The sequence below is a fragment of the Salvia splendens genome, chromosome 11, assembly GCF_004379255.2.
Source record: "Salvia splendens isolate huo1 chromosome 11, SspV2, whole genome shotgun sequence".
NCBI lineage: Eukaryota > Viridiplantae > Streptophyta > Magnoliopsida > Lamiales > Lamiaceae > Salvia > Salvia splendens.
The window spans coordinates 32055801-32069594 of record NC_056042.1 but is presented as its reverse complement, the minus strand read 5'-3'; the positions used below and the strand labels follow the sequence as shown (position 1 = coordinate 32069594).

Sequence of the window (13794 nt, the reverse complement as noted above, 5' to 3'; positions counted from 1 at the left end):
ACATTTATACTGCAATTTCCAACTCCGAGTTCACGTAAAATTCACGAAGCAACCAAACAATTATTTTCATTTTCTTTTTCCATGTAAAATGTAGTAGAACAAAAGAACACTACATGTGTGATGTGTCCATGTAAAATGTAGAACAAAATCACACTTCATGTGTGATTTTGTGTGTGCTTTTTTGGTGCTTCTTATTTCAATTTAATATTGACCAGTTTTGTTAAATGTAACATACTCCTAAATTATTTTATTGATTAAATGTGTATTGTTAAATAGTGTACGCTCTCTACATTTTTGTGGTTTGTCAATTATGTACTTAGATAAGTTGTACACATTGCGATAATGTCCCTCTCTCTACATTGCAATTATTTAGATAATTTGCACTCCTACTATTATATCTTTATCTAAATAGTGATCTACATTATATAGGGATATACTATTATATATTTTGACACTATAATAAAACACAGATATTTAAAAGGAACCCCCAACTAAAAAAATAGCTAAAAGACATGTTGACCAGACAGGATGCAACAAAAAACTTAGGAAACTGTCGTAATCATGTTTTATTTTTGCAGAATGGCCAAATATTTCTATTTAATGAGCCTAATTGCCTTTTATAAATTCGTGATAATCACTAATCTAAAGTTCGATTGCATCGAGCTGTACAAAACGCATTATCAAAACATCATTTTCAAGACTTCATTTTCATTTATTGAATTAACAATTGGAGTGTATTGTATACTATTATAAAAAAAAACATCATTTTCAAGACTTCATTTTCATTTGCTAAATAAACAATTTGGAGTGTATTGTATAGTGTATACACTATTAAAGAGTAACCATCTTATTTAAGATGATTATTTTTAATCTGTCCTTATTAAGATGTTATGTTTCACGTGCTAGAATAAAAGTTATCGCTTCTCATTAAAATCTAGTGAACGTAAAATCTAGTTCCATTCAACTTGTGAAGCTTATTTAGAAATAGATTGTCACGGCTAGTTTATTACCATGTGAAGAATCTCGTAAAGCGATTTAGTTTGAAATTTATTATTATAACTAGATACAATTATAACTAGTTTGATGTAAGAACCTAAACAAAATAAATAACAAATCGTAAGATGAAATATAAAATGAGTAGTAGTAATTGTTTATGTTCCAAATACTGTAGATTATATATATAACATGAGACAAAGAGACTAAAGAATATCAACACATTTTTGAATTTCCAAATAGAGATGGAAACATTATTTCTGACTAGCATGTGGCATTTAAGTTGGCGCATTAAAGAAATCTAGGAAAGTTGAACATATTGCGAGTAAAATATGATACTTATTTGTTTTTATTGACAATACAGAATACATACATAGATTAAATAATTCTAAGTTTATTTTCATACCACGAAATGATAACATGATCTAAATTCTAGCAGTTCAATAATGTAGTCGTATAGATCAGGATTATTGATATAAAGTCACTATCTGTTGACATCGTTTTCGCATATTTTCTGATATTGAAATTTATTGAATTCTATATTCTAGATCACTATTCCATGTTCCTAACTAACTGTCCATGTTATATAACTATATTTGAATTCTGACTCTAAATCCTAACTTCTTAATTTAATATAGATTGCGGTATATTATTCTCGTAGAGAAAAATACCAACATTTTGTGCCAGCTAGTAATGCAACACATATCAAATATTAAGGGTGAAAAAATATACCAATTATACCTAATTTGGTATAATTTGGAAAAAGCAGTTATACCTAATTAATCAATCAAGTGTTTGTTTTAATGACACATGATGATGGGGAACAAGGTGCATCAAACCTGGTTCTTCTTTTTTGCAAATCTTTTGACCTTAAAATAAAGAGTTAAGGTTACGCAATTCCTAAAGCATGTTATAAAAAGAGGCACTTCCTTCTTTTCCATGTTGGAGATGTCATTGACATAAGATAATAAGAATTGATTATAGCATGCAGACGTCAAGCTGTAAAGTTCCGACCATGATTTAATCACTATTTTTGGATCAAAGATTATTGATTTTGAGAATCTGGCATAGATTTAGAAGTTCAATAATTAGACTTAAGATCTTAATATTTTCAAGTGGATTCACATGAATAAATTGTACTCCATCATACAACATTTGTATCAGTTTGTATTTGTGAGTTGTGACTTTCATTTTACAAAGTTCAGTTTAAAACACAATTTTAATTAAAAAAAAATTGATGTATAATTATTGTTTTAGCTACAACTAAAGTGTGTTGATTTTTTTCTTTGAGCAAAATTTGTTTCCTAACAAATTTCAGTTTCTACCATGAAAACACAACCACGGCCCAACTTGTGGGCCGTTAATAGGGTTTCTATACATTAAGCCCAACTAAAGCCCAAATTTCTTAGCTTTAGTGTAATCTTGTTTATGATATGAACAACGGTCAATCGTGAATTATACTAGTGTCTAGTAGTATTTGTTTTAGTACAAATTGTAATAGAAATCAAGAAGATTGATTAAAAATCAGTCGTTAATATTACAAATTTAATATTTTTCACCGTTGTCACACGAACCGAATTTGGGAAAATCATATTTGGTGTGACTGTCGAAAAATATTACATAAACAAACATTCATGTATCTAAACAACGTTAATGTTTAAATATGCGCGCATTGGATTAAAAATTTAAGATATAGAACACCCGCGGAAAATGTTAAAGCAACTATATCAACAATTGATTTTCAAACTTGCATTATTGACAAAAAAATCATGATTTTTTTAATGCAAAAGTAGTTTATAATAACTCTTTATCAATTCTTAGCTTCTAACCCAAAAAACTTAGGTACCATAGGGATGTCAATCGGGCCGGCCCTACTCGGGTTTCGGGCCATTCCTACTCGGATTGCGGGTCAATATGGTACAAGCTAATCGGGTTGTGATTTCTTTAAGGGATATAAAAGTCCGACCCTAACCCTAAAAACTCGGGTTTCGGGCTAGCCCATCGGGTTGCAACCGATAAAATTAACAAGCGATCAATGCAATAAATAATGACAAAAATTAGTTATATTCATAAAATGTAAAATATTTAATTATGATAATTTGAGATATATGCTTAAATTCAATTATAAGCATGATCAAATACTAATATTGAGTTATTTCATGAAATTTTAATGCATGTTTTAGAAATTTAAATATTTTTTAAATGAAATTGAAGTTTTTAATTTATTTATCAATCATTATATTAGTGAAAATTCAATATATAATTTGTGTATTGAATATAAAATTGAAAGTTATTTTTTTAGTTATCTATATTATAAAATTAATCAATGAAATGTCGAATTATGATTTAAAAAAATATAATAATAGAAAATTTATCGGGTTTTCGGACCAACCCATCGGGTTTTCGAGCCTGGCCCTAACGAGTTGCGGGTTAATCGGCTGCGAGCTAATCAGATTTTAATTTTATCGGGTTAGAAATATCCAGCTCTAATTCTATAAATTTGACGAGCTATTCGAGCCGGTTACATGCTATTGACATACTTCTTTTAAAAATTGGACGCACACCCAAATCTAATGTTGCATTAAAATTATTTATTACTGTACCATTTATTTAAGATTGGTGGATGCGTAATTTACAATTTCTGTGTTTCGACATAACAACTAAGTTAACGTGATCAACCTGCTTTTTTTTGGTAATAATCAACCTGATTTTTTAGATATATAGTAATATAAAAAATAATACTACCATCAAGAAAAAGTGCCGAGGGCCCATAATGTGTGAGAGAGAGAGAGAGCAATGAATCCACACGTATTCATCATATATTGTGGGCCGAGGGCCCAATATTGTGAAAAAGTGCCTTAAATTATTAAAGAGAAAAAGAAATAAAAGAAAGAAACAAAGAAAATTAGGAAGATCAGACGAACTTACTCTATTGCTTTGTAATAATAATCTGCAAAAAATATCGATTCGGAATTGGCGCTGGAGCATCTGCAGGAATTCTGGAAGGATTGCCATGCCTACCGATATCAGCACCTTGGAGAAAGGGTGAGTTTCCCCATCGCAGAATTTCACTTGATATGATTGAGAAGAAAGGTCTTACATTTTTAGTATGTTGACTTAATTCGACGATGTTGTAGCGAAATCGACTACCGATGAAATTGTTTTATGTAGCCAAATTGACCACCGATGAAATAGTTCTATCTGATTACGTATTTATTGTCATCTCATTCTATTTGATGCTCTTGGTCTCTGTAACTGCTGGCAACTTTTCAAGCTCAAACTTTAATTAGATCATGAACGGAAGGTCATCTGAATTTAAATTAGTTAATATGATTGTGAAATTTGTCGACTGTAAAAAGTTGAAGTTATAGGTTTAGTGTATGAAGAAAATAATGTCAAAGATTCTAGTGTTTTGTAGTACTAGTAATTATACTCCCTCTGTCCGACTAAGATGACCCCTTTCTTTAGCGGCACGGGATTTAATGCAGAGTTGTTTTGTGTGATGAGTGTAGAGAGAATAAAGTAAGAATAATAGTGTTTTTATTTTTAGAAACAAGTCATCTTTGCTGGGACAGACCAAAAAGGGAAGTATGTCGTCTTCATTTGGGACATAGAGAGTAGTTATGATAACTATGCGCTTAAAATTTAAGCAAGAAGCAATACTCCTTTTTAAAAATCTCTGTGCTTTGTGTTTCCTTTTATTGTATTTTTGAAATATGGCTTATATTTTATTCTTTTAATTGGATTTGTTATCTTTTTGGCACCAATTTTAGGTACTTTGAAGCTTGTAAGAGGCAAGGCATTGCTCCAAATAAGGCGATTGTGGCAGCTTTATTCAAGGTTTTGCATGATTGTGGCAATCTCTCCATTTAAAATTATTGCATTTTTGTCAAATTATTGCCTGCTAAATTTTGTTATAACTCCAATCCACATTCAGACGAAATTGTATAAAATTCACAAGTTATTCGTGTATTTGAGTTTGTGCTAAAGGTAAATTGGAACTCCAGATTGGGATGGTTTTAGGTTCACATGGTAGCTTTTCTTATAAGCTAATCCCATTTAATTTTTAACTAAATTTGTTTAATGAAGATATACACGGGGGATATAGCATGAGGTGCTAGCACTATTTTTTTACAATTGGATCTTAGATCGATCTCCTGTCTTGTGTGTGCTTGGTGAGAATTGGTATACAGTGAATAGTACACACTTGTAAACAGTTGATGTGATTAGTAATAGAAGCTACGGCTCAAATTAGTATAAAGAGCAACAGTCTATTCAACTATTGGATTCGTTAAAGTTAAACCTCAGTTCAGCTATAGGAAAACGAAACAAAAATGTTCAGGAGAGTGAAACCAAGGACAACAATGGATCATTAATATTAAACAGGCACTCGTTTTTCTCATTATAAGGACCGATTTTTATGATACGTGTGTTGACCACCAAAGGAAAAATTATTTCCATAGAATCTTGAGGCAGAAGATTGATACTCCCTCCGTCCCCAAACAATAGTCTCCTTTTCTATTTTGGTCCGTCCCATAAAATAAGTCCACTTCCTTTATTGGCAAGTTTTTCTCTCTTATGAGGTGGACCCCAGAGTCCCTATTTTTAGGGGACGGAGGGAGTATTATGTTTTCTATGTTCCTGTAAATTCCGCATGACCAAGAAAGTTGTGGTATACTTAGAGTAGAGGGCACTGATAGGATTTTCTTTGTGTGTGTAACTAGTTAATGGCTGATTTTTTGTATATAGGCTCTCAAATAGATAGGTTTCTTATGCTAGGGAAGCTGGTGTTCACTGTTCAGTATTCTTTTGCCTTTCGTTGGGTCAAACTTAGCTTGAGATGTAATTTATGCTATGAAGTCATGCCACTATATAATGTTCATATTTCTTTGGAAAATAGTTTTAACATCTAAGCGTGCATGTAGCTGAAGTTATTTTGTTGTGAGATCACAGATCAGTAATTCCAACCTCTTATGTGATGAATTATATTTTCTTGATTGTATGATAAATTCCTCTTTTTCAGTTTACCTCTTTGCTTGTTCATATGAAACATAGTGTTCAACTGGTGAGTTGGAAACAATGGCAAAAAATGTAGAGAAACAATCAGTATACTCCATATATTAATAATTAGTTGTAAGAGGAACAATTTAATGAATACTCCATATAGAGAGATGTTTGGTGGAAATGGGTGGAATTGAGAGAAACTTTGGTCCAGGGTTCACTCCAAAATGGCGCTATGCATCGTAGATATTCTAAGGAAATACTAATATCAATAGTCTGTTCCTTGGAATATGCTTTTTCAACCATCTTATGCTAATCTTATCTAGTAAATCCGCTTTCTTCAATTATCTCTTATAAATGAGTACTCACTTCACTTGGATACTTTTCAGACTAATATATTTTTCTATTTTATCTTTCTGGCTTAATCTCATGAGAGGACTAAATGTATTTGTTAATGAACTTGAACATTGTTTGCTGGTAACTTAAGCCCATAGTGATATTTTCTGCACTGCGCAATATATATTTCTTATGGTATCCATAAAAAATGGACGATCAATGTATTTCTCTTGTACAGGCTAAAATCAAGAAGGCTCGCCATGAGATGTCCACATTTATGGTTTTAATGGATGACTTGAAAGATGTTGATTTCTACCCACTTCTTTATTTGTTAAAGGAAATTGATGCTTCCGAGATCGATGCCGTTGACATGGTAAATAGATCTGCATGTGGGTTGAGTGTGGAATATGTCTCACCATTGCTACATGCTGTCAATGAAAAACTTCGAACGGTTGATATCCGTGACATTTCGTTTGGGAGGGATTTTTTGCTGTAAGTAATTTAATATTTCTTTCCTTGTCAGTTTATTCGGCGCTTCACTTGACTTTGGCTACGGAGCATCATTCAACTGCTGCAGTTAATGTTATCAAATAGCGGATATGGCGGCCCCATGGCGCTATGGCATGGCGTTCGGTGGTGGAAACGCCATAGCACCATGTCGCTGCCATAGCACCGCCATATCCGACATTTGACAACATTGCGTGTGTACTGCATTTAGGAATAGGGCATTATGCAAGAAACATGGTTGTTAGAGTGGTATAATAATGCTTTATTAACTTGTTAAAGATTTTAGATGTTATATTTTATATGTTTTAATTTTGAATATATATAATATATAAGTATTATTTTATTATTTAATTTTGACCGCCATATCCGCCATACTAATACGCCACATCCCTGTGGCGGTTTTTAGGCAAACCGCCATAAGCCGCCATACGAGATTGATAACATTGGCTGCAGTTGTTCTTTTGTAGTCTTAGCATGAGAACTGTAGACTCCATCATATCATCTTTGTCTACAAGGGCTGTTTAGATTGGCCAACTTCATGTTTTATGATTTTCCTTTTTCTGACGATCATGTTAGTGTGCAAATTATATGTGCTTTTGCTGCTACCTAAGCTATCTATCAATGAGTCTTCCCCAAAACTAGGATTTTCCACTAGCTGTAGTTTCCTTTACCTTTGTTTTGTCAGCTTCTAAGGATTTTTCACACTGGCTGAATGTCTCCATTTTTGTTATATCTTTTGAATGAGGATCTTCTATTCCTAAACTAACTGCCACGATTAATCTTCCAAATCCATATTTTCCATCTATTATGTTGAACACAATCCAACTGCTGTGTATTCACTTTACGGATATGAATTCTCTAGGAGTCAGCCATATATGTGCAATGTTATAGAGCTTGCAACCATTGATAATTGAAGAGGCTATGCTTCCAGAACTTCATAAATAAAGAAGATAAATAACATTGCTATCTGTTTGAGATGGATATTTGTTGGTCGATTCTTGAACTCAGCATGTATCTATTATGCAGAGATCTTTCTCAACGGGGGTTAGCATGCCAGGTCCTGAATCTGAAGTCCTCTCATTTTCGGAAGCTCAGTATGGTTGGAAATTTGTGCACATGCATACACTAAACCTCGATTTCAGTACTTCACTTTCTGGTTTCCGGGAGGATTGTTTTTCCTCTATGCCTAACTTAAGATTACTTTCATTATGTGAAACAAGAATCACAAACCTGTGGACAACTAGTGCAGCTTTATCCAAGCTCCCCTCTTTAGATGAACTCCGGTTTCAAAATTGTTCGCATAGTAATGATGCAGGGTGCCCTTCTGCATCATCTGTGAATGAAGGCATCGTTTCAGGTCGTACTGACCTTGGTTTTTACATAGAACTACCTTCCCCCAGTGATGATGCTCTTCCAAATTTACAGCTAAATATTGATGATGAAGATTTGGATGATTATGAAATGGATGCCAGAAGCACAAATACTGATTCTTCAGATGACAGCGAAGTAGATTTTTCGGGTTACCATCGGGACTTTGGCTCAACAGAACTCTATCCTAACATTCCTCTTTCTTGGAGTGAGCTGGCTGATTTTGAGAATGAGGTATTGAGGGTTTATGTTTTTGCTTAACCAATGTGAAGAAATAGTTTTTTTGGTTCTTGAGTTCTATTTGTACATTTTTGCTTGATCATTTTTTTGGGAGGAAGGGGTCACATATCCTACATTCTATTTTTAGGTATTATATCACTATCTTAAATCTTTTCTTGGGGGTTAGGGATCTCCGATGTTTAGTATCGTAGTCTCTTTCTTCTATTTGAGTCCAAAAAATGTAATTTGAAAGGTTTCTTTGGGTACACAATAATAGATAAGATATTATTGAGAATGTGGTTCTAATTTAGCTATTGTTGAGCCTCATATAACAATGGTTCATTTCATAGGGAGGGAGGGGATATATGAAAAAAAATATAACAATTCCTCATATACTGTAGCAGATCTCTTTTGGCTCATTGGACACACATGATGAGGACTCATTTTCTGGGGGCTCATTCAACTCGAGTATCAGGACTTCTGTTGTCTCCAAAAAGTACATCTCTCGTAATCCATCTCCAATATGCTACGAGAAACATTACAGAGAATACATGATAGCTTCATTACCGAACCTTAAAGTTCTTGATAATTTGCCAATTGGGAGTGATGAAAGGGGAAGAGCCAATGACATCTTCACACATCACTTTGAATACCTTCCATACAACAGACGCAGTAAAGACAATGTGGTTAGCATGTTGCAGAAACGTGAGATCAGAGCAAACCCATCTTCTATCCCTGCCTCGAGGAAGAATTGCTCTTCATCATCAACAAAATCTCAATATTTCTATTCTAGATCGCTTTCTGTTGCCAAAATGGGAATCATGGCCTACCTTACATCCTCTTTCTATTATGGGTGGACTATCAAGAGATGAAAGACGAAGTTTTCGACCAAGACAGTTTGAGTATCATCCAACAGACTCAAGACTTATGGTTTTTGGAACATTAGATGGTGAAGTTGTTGTAATAAACCATGAGAGTGAGAAGATAGTTAACTACATTCCATCACTTGGAGCTATGAATAGTGTCCTGGGATTATGCTGGCTCAAGAAGTATCCATCTAAGGTATATGTTATTGTTCAACTTTTTTGGCATTTTATAGTGAAACCCAAAAATATCTTCTGCATAAGTTGTCCTTTTAGGGGGTGTTGGTGGACTATATGTCTTAACATGTGATCACTCAAGTTTACCTTATTGTTTGATAGCATAAGATCTGAAATGAGATGATTTGGTTATATGTGTGAAAAGACATGGATGCCTATCTTATATTTATTTTTGTTAATTGAATTACTTATAACATAATTAATATTTTAGCATAAGAAAAAATTTAATAATAATAAATTTTATTAATTAGTAGTATAAAATAAATAATAAACAATAGAGAGGGATAAGAGTAGCAAGGAGAGAGAAAGAAGTGGTGGGGGGGAGTAGCAGTAGGGTGGGTGGGAGAGGAGAGTAGCAGGAGAGAGACAGAGAGGGGGGGGGGGTAGGCATAGCAGGATGAGGGAGGGGGAGGGGGAGGGGGGAGGGGGGTGGGGGAGGAGTAGCAGGGGGAGAGAGAGAGAGAGAGACAGAGAGGGGGGGGTGGGGTGTTTGTTTTGGGGGGGGCAGCGGTAAGGGGGGGGGGCATAGTAGCAGTACAGAGAGAGGGGAATGGACTATTGAAATTTGAGGGAGGGCTATTAAAGTCAAGAGCATAAATTTGAAGAGATAGATACCCAATCACATCTTTTTTCCATGATTATTTATCAAAATGAGATAAGCTATTTTGTGCTTGTTTTGATCGGGCCAACTATTTAACACGGGCCACACTTATATTTTATCTAGGCTACCAAACACTCATTTAAAGCTGATAACGTAACTATCTTGCCTTATCTACCCTTACCAAACACCCCCTTAAATGACATCTCATAACTTCTAGCTTAAAACGTATTCTATAGTATATGAATTCGGTAAGATTTTGAGTCAGGCATTGAGTGTAACCTCATGAGCTCGCTCCCATAATCGGTAAATTGTTCCCCAGCAGAGCTTCTAACTTGGCACAATCTTTGTTCTGAACTTATTATTTTTTAAACACAAACCATACAAAGTGCTCCTGCAGCCAATCATAGATCACATGCAATGTGAAACAGTAAACATTATATCTGATGAGTGATGCTGAAATTTGAAACATCTCGTTATCTTGTTATCTGTGAGCCATGGTATGCTCTTATAAGTCTTCATTTAGGTTACATTGCTGCTAATTTCCTTGAGGTGAAAATTTTCTCTTTTGGTGCAAATCAAATTCATGTTTGAACTTCACCCTAGCAAATTGTTTCATTTCAGCTCATTGCTGGTTCTGACAACGGTTCACTTAGATTATATGACATACAACATATGCCAACCACAAGCAGAGGAATGTCTCAGAATCGTGGTAATGTTATCTTTGATGAGTTTGACCAGTTGACATCTGTTCATGTCAACTCAACGGATGAACTATTTCTTGCAAGTGGATACTCAAAAAATGTTGCTTTATATGATATTAGTAGTGGAAAACGTTTGCAAGATTTTGCTGATATGCATCAGGAGCATATTAATGTTGTCAAGTTTTCGAATCATTCTCCATCTCTTTTTGCCACATCATCTTTTGATCAGAATGTTAAGATGTGGGATATAAGACAAAAGCCAAATCAGCCTTGTTACACTGCTTCAAGCTCCCGAGGAAATGTGATGGTCTGTTTTTCCCCTGATGATCATTATCTTCTCGTTTCTGCAGTTGACAATGAGGTAACGTTTAGTATTTAAATAACATATCTGATGGATGCTTATTGATTGCTATTGGATTTTGTGTTAATGAACTCGGATTTACTGTTTGATGGAACAAAAAAATGGAAACGATAATAATGATCATATAGTTTATAATGGAAGTGATTTTATTAAAACTACTCAGCTATTTTTAAAGTGGAAAAGGTAATTCTGTCTACTCTGTCAAGTTCCCCGCAAGTTATTGCAGTTTTTTGTGCTAATTATGAATAAAAGGTGGGATATGTGTTTACCAGGTTAGACAATTACTGGCTGTTGATGGACGGCTTCATCTGAATTTTGGTATTGCTTCTACTGGAAGTTCTCAGAATTATACTCGGTCGTACTACATGAATGGAAGAGATTATGTAATAAGTGGAAGTTGTGATGAACATGTAGTCCGTGTTTGTTGCGCCAACACAGGGAGGCGACTCAGGGATGTATCATTGGAGGTTTGTAGCATTGTTTCCCTAATTCACTAATGAACATGGTAATTTATGTCATTGGTCATAAGGGTTCAATGGCATATAAACTTTACATGAAACTGGGGTTACTTAGAGCTTTATTATTGAGGGTGATTGCTCTTAAATTCACAAGTTTTTACTAGAATTAGAAGAGTGCTGATTATATAATATGTGGGCCTTTTGTCTTTGAATTATAACTAAAGTTGCTAAATACAGAATTAGATTTAGGTTTGGCAGATAATTATGCTAAATTAGAAGGTGAATATCTACCTTGCCATTATGAGGCATATCATTTGATTTTCCTACATAATCAAAGTGTATATATTTAATTGACACTTCAAAAACACCAAGGGTATTAATCCCCAGTGGAAGGTTTAAATAATTTTGGTGTCTCTGTAGAAAGTAGAAACCAAAGGCATGTCTGGTGCTAAATATTGTTTTTGTTTGATCCATCGGATATGTTGGTTACTATCACAAACCATCACTTCTCAACCATCATTATCATTCCATGAGATCATATAATCAATCTATATGCTTTTAAAATTTAGTTCATTTTATTCTGCAGGGTAAAGGTGCAGGCTCGTCGATGTTTGTCCAATCTTTGAGGGGTGATCCTTTCAGGGTAATTTTTCCTATTCACTGTGTTATATTTTCTAACTAAAACTGAGGCACTCTGATCGCAGTCTGTAGTTCAATGTCTAGCTATATCCTTTGGATTGTTCTTAACTTTTGATCTTTCGAGTAGAAATAATTACACTAATACTACTAGTTTTCATTCAACTTTCATAATTCTGACGTGTTTTAAGATATTTATTAGCATAGCTTCACCACCTTCATGTTAAGTTGTTGCAACTTGCAAGTTGTTGAATCATAAGGAATATCTGAAGCTTCTGTACTGATTTTTATTTTTGTATTTTTGGACAAAAAAAGGAATATAGGACGATATACTGTACTTATTTATTTTGCAATCGTTGTTTTCTGGTGTGACTTCGAGTCATCTGCATGATCTGATGACACTGGCATAAATAGTGGCAATTTAGCCGAAAAGTCCTATCCCCACTGTTCGTTTCTTTTCTTGATCACAGGATTTTAGCATGAGCGTCTTGGCTGCTTATATACGACCAAGCTCAAATTCAGAAATTGTGAAGGTACCCGTCTGCATCCTTCCTGCTCGTTCATCTTTCTCCTTTTCTGGCAATCTATAATTCCTCTAATGTGTAATCTACAATATGTTATCTGACTTTGTTACACTACTTGTAGGTTAATCTTCTAGAATCAGGAGACAGCGACAAATCGAATTCTTACAAGCAACAATTTCACTCAGTTACTGGGATGGGAGGTTGATCTGTTGCACTTATAGTAGGCCAACTCTTAACCTTGAGCTGTATTGCCTCATTGATGTTGAGGTTTCATACTTCATATTCTGCCCAGGAGTTTATGCTGTAAAATCGTTTTACTAATATATTGGTCGAAGATATGAATGTTGTTTTGGTTCACGAACTTCAATCGATAGCCGATACTATCTGTGTGCACTAGGTAAACTCAAGTTCATGTGCAATAGTATGCAAATTACGCTGGCCGGGTTTTATAAATAGGCCATTCCATAATTTTCACCTTCAAACTTCATCTTGTATATTGACAAAAAAACATCTAGTTCTCCTTGTAATCACTAGAGTCATTTCGCCACTTACAATTTTCACACCTTTCGTTTTAACTAGGGGTGGATCGGTACGGTATACCGTACCGAGAGTGTCATATCGCATACCGTATCGAATGTAGCTGTATGACAAAATTTCATACTGATACCTTACCGAATTTTCGGTATACCTTCGGTATGATAATTTTCAATATCATTATCTTACCGTTATTGCGATATATCGTACTATATTATGGTATATAGTACTTTTACGGTATATCGAAATACAATACGACATATCGTAATACCATTATACCTGTTATAAAAAAATTTATTGTAATTTATATCCAAAATATATAAAGTAACATTTCCAAGTGTTCAACTATTTGAAAAAAAGTCCAAAACAATAAAACAAATCCAAATCCAAAACAATCAAACCTATACCCAAAATATTTAAAATAAAATTTTAAGTGATCAATACTATCTTGACTC

The 13794-nt window shown here is 34.1% G+C and overlaps 1 pseudogene; it reads left to right on the top strand.

Moving 5' to 3' along the window:
• Positions 1-3892: 3892 nt before the first annotated feature.
• On the top strand, positions 3893-13273 carry LOC121756446 (annotated as a pseudogene).
• Positions 13274-13794: the final 521 nt, after the last annotated feature.